Genomic DNA, 6635 nt, shown 5'->3' with positions numbered 1-6635 from the left:
CCTTTCGATTCTAGCTCAAATCTCCAGAAGAAAATGATGAAGATGTCCCAAACCGTTCTTGGAAATTACCTTGTTTTTCTTTCCCTTTTCCTTCTCTTCTTTCTTTTCTTTCTTTCCTTCAGACTTCCAGCTCTTTCTACACGATCCACTAAGGCATAAAGCCTAATAATACTTATCCCTTTTAAGTCCAATGACCAATTTGCCTTCCCCTTTATCCCTAAGCCTTTAAATTAACCTAGGGGCATTTTGGTCATTTCACCCAATTCCCGCTATTTCCTCGAATGTCTCTAATATTTACCGCTTACTTCACGACACCTAACTAATCACCAATTATATTCCTCAATATCAAAATAGACTCCAATATATTCTCTAAATTCCCAGAAATACCCCAGGTTCGCCCCGAGCCGGGTATAAATCCCCGCCCTGACTTTTTCGCTAAACCGCTCACTAGGATCGTCTCGTGTCACTAATTACAAATATATCCACATAATAATGTGGTCTCGAAAATTTATCACACATATATATACAGTTATGCCCTTGATTACCAAAATTACGATTATGCCCTTCTAACCTAATCAGGGCCTACATGCATACTAATACACATATTCATGCATCTCAGATATTCAAATAATTATATAACATGCTTTTAATCATTAAATCACATATAATCCAACTATGCCCTCCCGGCACACTAATCAAGGCCCTTAAGCTTTATTAGCAAATTTGGGCCGTTACATAAGCGGATTAGAGGAATAGTCACATCAGGGTTTAATACCCGACTCGGGGTTTAATATATATTTTGGGAACTTACAATATATTTTGTGGTTTATTGAGTAACGAGTAGGTATTTGTAAATTAAATTGGCATGTCGGGATTAATTGGGCATTTGTAGGGAGATTTGAGGTATTAGCGGGAAATGGAGCGAATGACCGGTTTACCCTTAAGGGCAATGAGGTGCTGAGTTAGTCCAAGGAGCAATTTAGACTTTTAAGGTTAAGTGATATATTCTGTAAGTCTCTAGAAAATAGGAAGAACATACCTAAACACTCTCTCTCATCTAACACGTTTCTTTCTTCTTGTCTTGTGCCTAAGTGGATTTTGAGGATTTGGAGAAGGAAACCTAAGGAATTTTGCAAGAAGGTCTGGAGGATTGAGGCTGGAAGTTGATAAGAATCAGCTAGGAATTTTGGGAATTGAAGCTCAAGGATTGAAAGATTGAAGATAAAGATTTAGTATCCATTGAGGTAAGGTTTTAGGTCTTGATGTTTTTTGAGCATTTGGTTGAGTTTGATCTTCTTAAGGGGACTCTGAATTTGGGGATTTAAGGAAAATTGAGTAGTACTCAAGGGTTTTGATGTTGTTTTTTCGAAGTGTAAATTGGAAATCTAGGATTGGTTTTGGCTTGGATGCATATTAGGATTGGATTCTTACGGCTGAAAGTTAGGAAAAACGTTGGAAAACCGAGGGATTTCTGGGTTCACGGGGGGGCGCCGCGACCTAGTGCATGGGCACCACGGCCCGCATGCCCCAAATGGCCCTGGGAGGGCTGCTAACTATAGGACGCACCGCAACCCTAAGAGGTAAGTTGTGGCCCGCATCCCCCTGATGTAAGAAGTCGTGCCTCTGACTTGAGGCGCGTCGTGACCCTCAGGACCATGTCGCGGCCCTCCTAGGCAGTTTTGATTTAGGATTGTTTTTAAGATTTGGGAGGCTCGGGGTTTTAAACCCAAGTGCTCGAGACCAGTTCTCTTACCTGGTTTAGTAGAATTCGAGATACTGGAGACGAGTATCCGTTAATTATCCATTGTTAATTATGAGTAGGGTTATCGTTAAGGCTCAAGACTAAGGATCGTGCTCAGGACCGCTCTTTCTATATTACTCGGGATTCGAGGTAAGAAAAATGCACCACGTGGTTGTAATTGGGACTAAGATTCCCTATCATTTAGTATATGCATTGTGTGGGTTGTATATCTTTTATGTGGAATATGGAAGTACGACCTAAGGGTGCCGGGGCTGATGAGAAGTGTATTGATTACAGTTGATTGAATACTACTGCTGCTATATGTGCTTGTTGTTTATGGTTTTCTTGCTGGGCCTTGGCTCATGGGAGCTACATGGTGCAGATAAATGCAAAGGGATATTGGACCATCCATGAGTTGGAGAGCTCTGGGGCGGAGTGTACATTGTCAGCTGCTTAACCACCATGGCCAAGGGAAAATTACAGGAATAGATCTCCAAATTGTATTTTTCCATTAGACTGGCTTTTGTTGTATCAGATTTGTGTGTTGATCCTATTTTTTCTATCCTAGAGTTTCTTTGGGATTTACTGTGCAAGGAAACGCTAGTGGAATTTTTGATAAATGAGATAAAGTCTTACAGAATAAGATTTTCACTCTTGTGAGGGTGTTACCAAGAGATAACAAGGTAAAGAACTAGATTCTAAAGTTATAGCCAAATTTGCAGGATTAGGATCCCGAGACATTTGAATAAATTTCGAAGACAAAATTTCAATAAGAAGGGGATAGTTGTAACGCCTCAAATTTCCTAGTAAGGCCAAGTGCCTTGATTAATGTGCTAGGAGGGCATAGTTGGATTTACATATATGGAAATAATCGAATAAATGTGTGACTATGTTGCATGCATGATTTATATGGTAAGATGAATATATGTGCATGTTTATGTGTATTAAATATGCATGTAGGCCTGTTCTTGTTAATAAGGGCATATTTGTAATTTTGACTCATTAAGGGTATAAATGTGATTATATGTCTTAAATGATTGAGACCACATTATTATGTGGATATATTTGAGATGTGTGGTTCGAGGCGATCCTAGTGAGCGGATTAGCATAATAGTCACAATAGGGTTAAATACCCAGCTTGGGGTGAGCCTAGTGTTATTTCGGTAACCTAGTGAGTATTCAGAATTTGTCGAGTAACGAGTATTTATTTGATGATTATTTAGTTATGTCGGGATGGGTTGGGAATCTATAGTGAAATTTGAGGATTAGTGGGATTGGTTGAGGTTATTGGAGGTAATGGGAATTTTGAGGTGTTAATTGAGATTAGCGGTAATTGTGGCAAAAGATTGATTCGCTCTTGAGGGCATTAGAGGGTAAGCTAAGGGGCAAGAGAATTTTATCTCAATTACTACCTAAAGGAATGACACACTCAGTAAATTAGAATTGAGTAGAACCAAGAGGAACCCTTAGAACACTCAACATACTCTTAACCTCTCCTTCTCTCTCACTGTTCGGTTCTCTCTTCCCTTTTGGAGTGCTTGGGGGCTCTTGGGGATTTTTGAGGTGGAAGCTGGGGAATTGAAGGAGCTGAGGCTAGGAATGGTTCAAGTTCAGCTTAGGGTTTGTAATCACTCTCCTAAGGTAAGCATCAAACTCTATTAAACAAACTTCATGCTTAGCTTTTGGGATATTGAGTTGTTCAAGCTCAAGGTTTGAATTTTGGGTTGTGATGGAGTTTTTTCTTAGTTATTGGTGTAGTTGTATTGTCTCAAGTGTAGTATTAAGGTGTAGAAGGTCAATTCTAGCTTTAGTCTATATTTGGGGTGAATTTCAATGATTTTGGCTTGGGAAAACGCTGGAAAATTGCTTGAAATTCTGAGTTTGCGAGGTCGCGCCGTTGCACTGCTCTTGGAGCGCCGTGGCCCGCATGAACTCAGAGTCCTAAGGGGTTCGCTGAATGATAACGTCATTTTAGAAAGTTCTTTTGTGGTAATATTGAGTGTTTATGTGTGTTTTGTGCAAGATTACGCTTTTGTTTGTCTTTGTTGTAGGTTGGTGTGATGAATCACGAGAAAAATGCAAAAAGAAGCTAAATAGTGGGAAAATGAGGATTTTGGCAGTTATTGGACTAAAAAGGATACCAAGGATGCTTAAAGGATGGGTTTTGATGAAGAGATGAGCTGAACGATCAAATCTGAGAAAATTTTTAATTAAAGTCGCGACTTGGACTTATGAGTCGCGACTTGAGGTGAAGTCAGAGGTGCATATGTTTGCTGGAAAGAGTTAGTGTCGCAACTTGGGCTTACAAGTCATGACTCAAGAGGAAACAAAGGCCTAGCTAAGGGGAAATGCAGACACGGGCCGCGACTTGAGAATCTTAAGTCGTAGCGCCTGAGGCCATTATAAAAAAAGAAAAGAGCTTAAAATAGACACAGGTCGCGACTCAGAAAAGGCCAAGTCGCGGCCCGCACAAGGAAAAACTCAGAAGCTTTTAATTTTTTACTATAAATTCGTGTTTAGGGTTTAATTAAGTGAGGAGCCCAGTTTTTAATTACGTTTTTAGAGACTAATTGTGGTTAGTTTGAAAATTCTGCAATTTCATATTTTTATTTGTTCTTGAAGTTTATGAATCTTATGTTTTTGAATAATTATTTTATTGATTTAGTCATGTCTGATATGAACTAAACAATTTTTATCTAGGGTTTAATGTAGTCACTTGGATTTCTATCTAATTGAAATATGATGTTCTATTGATTTTTCTTCCCTATTTTAATCTATATAATTTGTGTTTAATGCTAGTAAATACTTGATCACTATTTGCTTGATTTAATGATTTTGATTCAAAATTTGAGAGATGAGAATTGAATATGCTATCATTATATAGACATAGGTTGCATATTGGACAAAAGTACATGTATGGCTTCTGTAGTAATTAGGTTTCCATGTTTATTGCCTTCTATATGTTTAAGTTTAGCACAAAGATGTAGAAAACTTGCATATAGGCAGAGATCTTATATCTTGAAAAAGAATAGGAATCGATTTATGTTAACCTGCTCTTAGAATAGAAAGAAAGAAATCTAGAATTGATTAATACAATTAGTAGAATGAAAAGTTGATGAAATTAACACCCTAGGTCCTTTTCATAGTGATTTAAATCTTTTATTTAGTTGTTTTTGTTTACAGTATTTTCACATTTAAAATTAAATTAAAAAATCAAATTCTTAGTTTCCAAATAGAAATTTAAAAAACAATTAGTGGTGTTTGGAAGATAGTCTTCGGCAAAACGATACTTTACTTATCATATATTACTTGAATCAATTGGGTGCACTTGTGTATATACCTATTTCCACGATCAAGTTTTTGGCGCCGTTGCCGGGGACTAAATTTCCAATATTATAGTTAATTTATATTTGTTCTAATGTAGTGTTTTTATATTTTTTTATTTATTTTTATTGTTTGATATTTATTTGGATCAAGGCTATATTAATATTGTATTTCAGGAATTGTTGGTATATGCAAGAAAGTAGACAAAAAGAAATCATACCAATAGATCTTGAAATTGAGAAAACGTGTAGAAAGAATCACAAGATAAAGAAAAGGCTAGACTTTACCATGGCTGAGAACGCAAATAATGTTGTCAACAATAATAAAAATATGGGTAATGCAGCTGAAGTTGATCCACCATTATGGAATCATGTACACCCTACTATTACGGGGATACACTCAAGCATTCGTCCTCCAACTGTTGAGGCTAATAATTTTAAGATCAAACCCTCAATTATTCAGATGGTACAAAGTTGTGTACAATTTGGGGGGTTACCAAATGAGGATCCAAATCTACATATCACAAACTTTTTTGAGTTATGTGCAACATTTAAAATGAATGGGGTGAGAAATGATGCTGTACGATTGAGACTATTCCCATTTTCACTATGGGACAGAGCTAAGAGTTGGTTGAATTCGTTCCAAGCCAATTCTATACTTACTTGGGAAGATTTTTCTCATAAGTTTCTTGGTAAATATTTTTCTCCTGCTAAGTCGGCCAGAATTATAGGAGAGATTAACAACTTCCATCAAATGGATGGGGAGTCTTTGTATGATGCATGGGAACTATTTAAGGATTTTCAAAGGAGATGCCCACATCATGGAATAGAGAAGTGGTTGTTAGTTCATACCTTTTACAATGGTTTGGGAGGAAATAAAAGAACGATAATAGATGCAGCTTCAGGAGGGGCGTTTATGAGAAAAAGTGTGAATGAAGCGTACGAGTTTTTGGAAGAGATGGCTATGAATAATTATAATTGGCCTACTGATCGAGATAATAAAAAAGTAGTGGGAGTCTTAGAATTTGATCATATAGTGCTATTGACCGCTCAAGTAGCATCTCTAACCAAGCAACTGCAGCAAACTAATCTCACCACACGAGCAATGCAAGTACAAAATGTCATGAGTTGTGAGATTTGTGAAGGACCTCATTCTTATGAACAATGCCCGAGCACAGCTAGTTGCGCAAAAGATGTAAACAATATGCCCTTGGATCAGGCACATGTTATAGGTAATCTTTCAAGACCTACACCCAATACTTACTCAAATTCCTATACACATGCCTGGAAAAATCATCCTAATTTGTCTTGGAAAAATAATCAAGGGTTACAACCATAATACCCACCTCAACAGCCACCTCATCAACCAACTTATGGATTACATGCTATACATATTATGATCCAAACCCACACCCATCTCATCCACCACCTCCTCCAATGAACCCACCAACAATTCAGCCAGACCAATTAAATCAATTCATGATAGAGACAAGGTCTTCCATTAGAAGTTTGGAGACACAAATAGGTCTATTGGCTCAATTTTTTTCTAGTAAAATACAAAGAAATTTTCC

The 6635-nt window shown here is 37.3% G+C and overlaps 1 non-coding gene across 1 annotated transcript; it reads right to left on the bottom strand.

Moving 5' to 3' along the window:
• Positions 1–5785: 5785 nt before the first annotated feature.
• Positions 5786–5892, bottom strand: LOC133833578 (small nucleolar RNA R71). Its single transcript, XR_009892951.1, has one exon. It is a non-coding gene; the product is annotated as a small nucleolar RNA R71 (small nucleolar RNA).
• Positions 5893–6635: the final 743 nt, after the last annotated feature.

Source organism: Humulus lupulus, chromosome 4 (assembly GCF_963169125.1).
Source record: "Humulus lupulus chromosome 4, drHumLupu1.1, whole genome shotgun sequence".
Lineage (NCBI taxonomy): Eukaryota > Viridiplantae > Streptophyta > Magnoliopsida > Rosales > Cannabaceae > Humulus > Humulus lupulus.
This window is presented reverse-complemented; position numbering and strand designations above follow the sequence as displayed.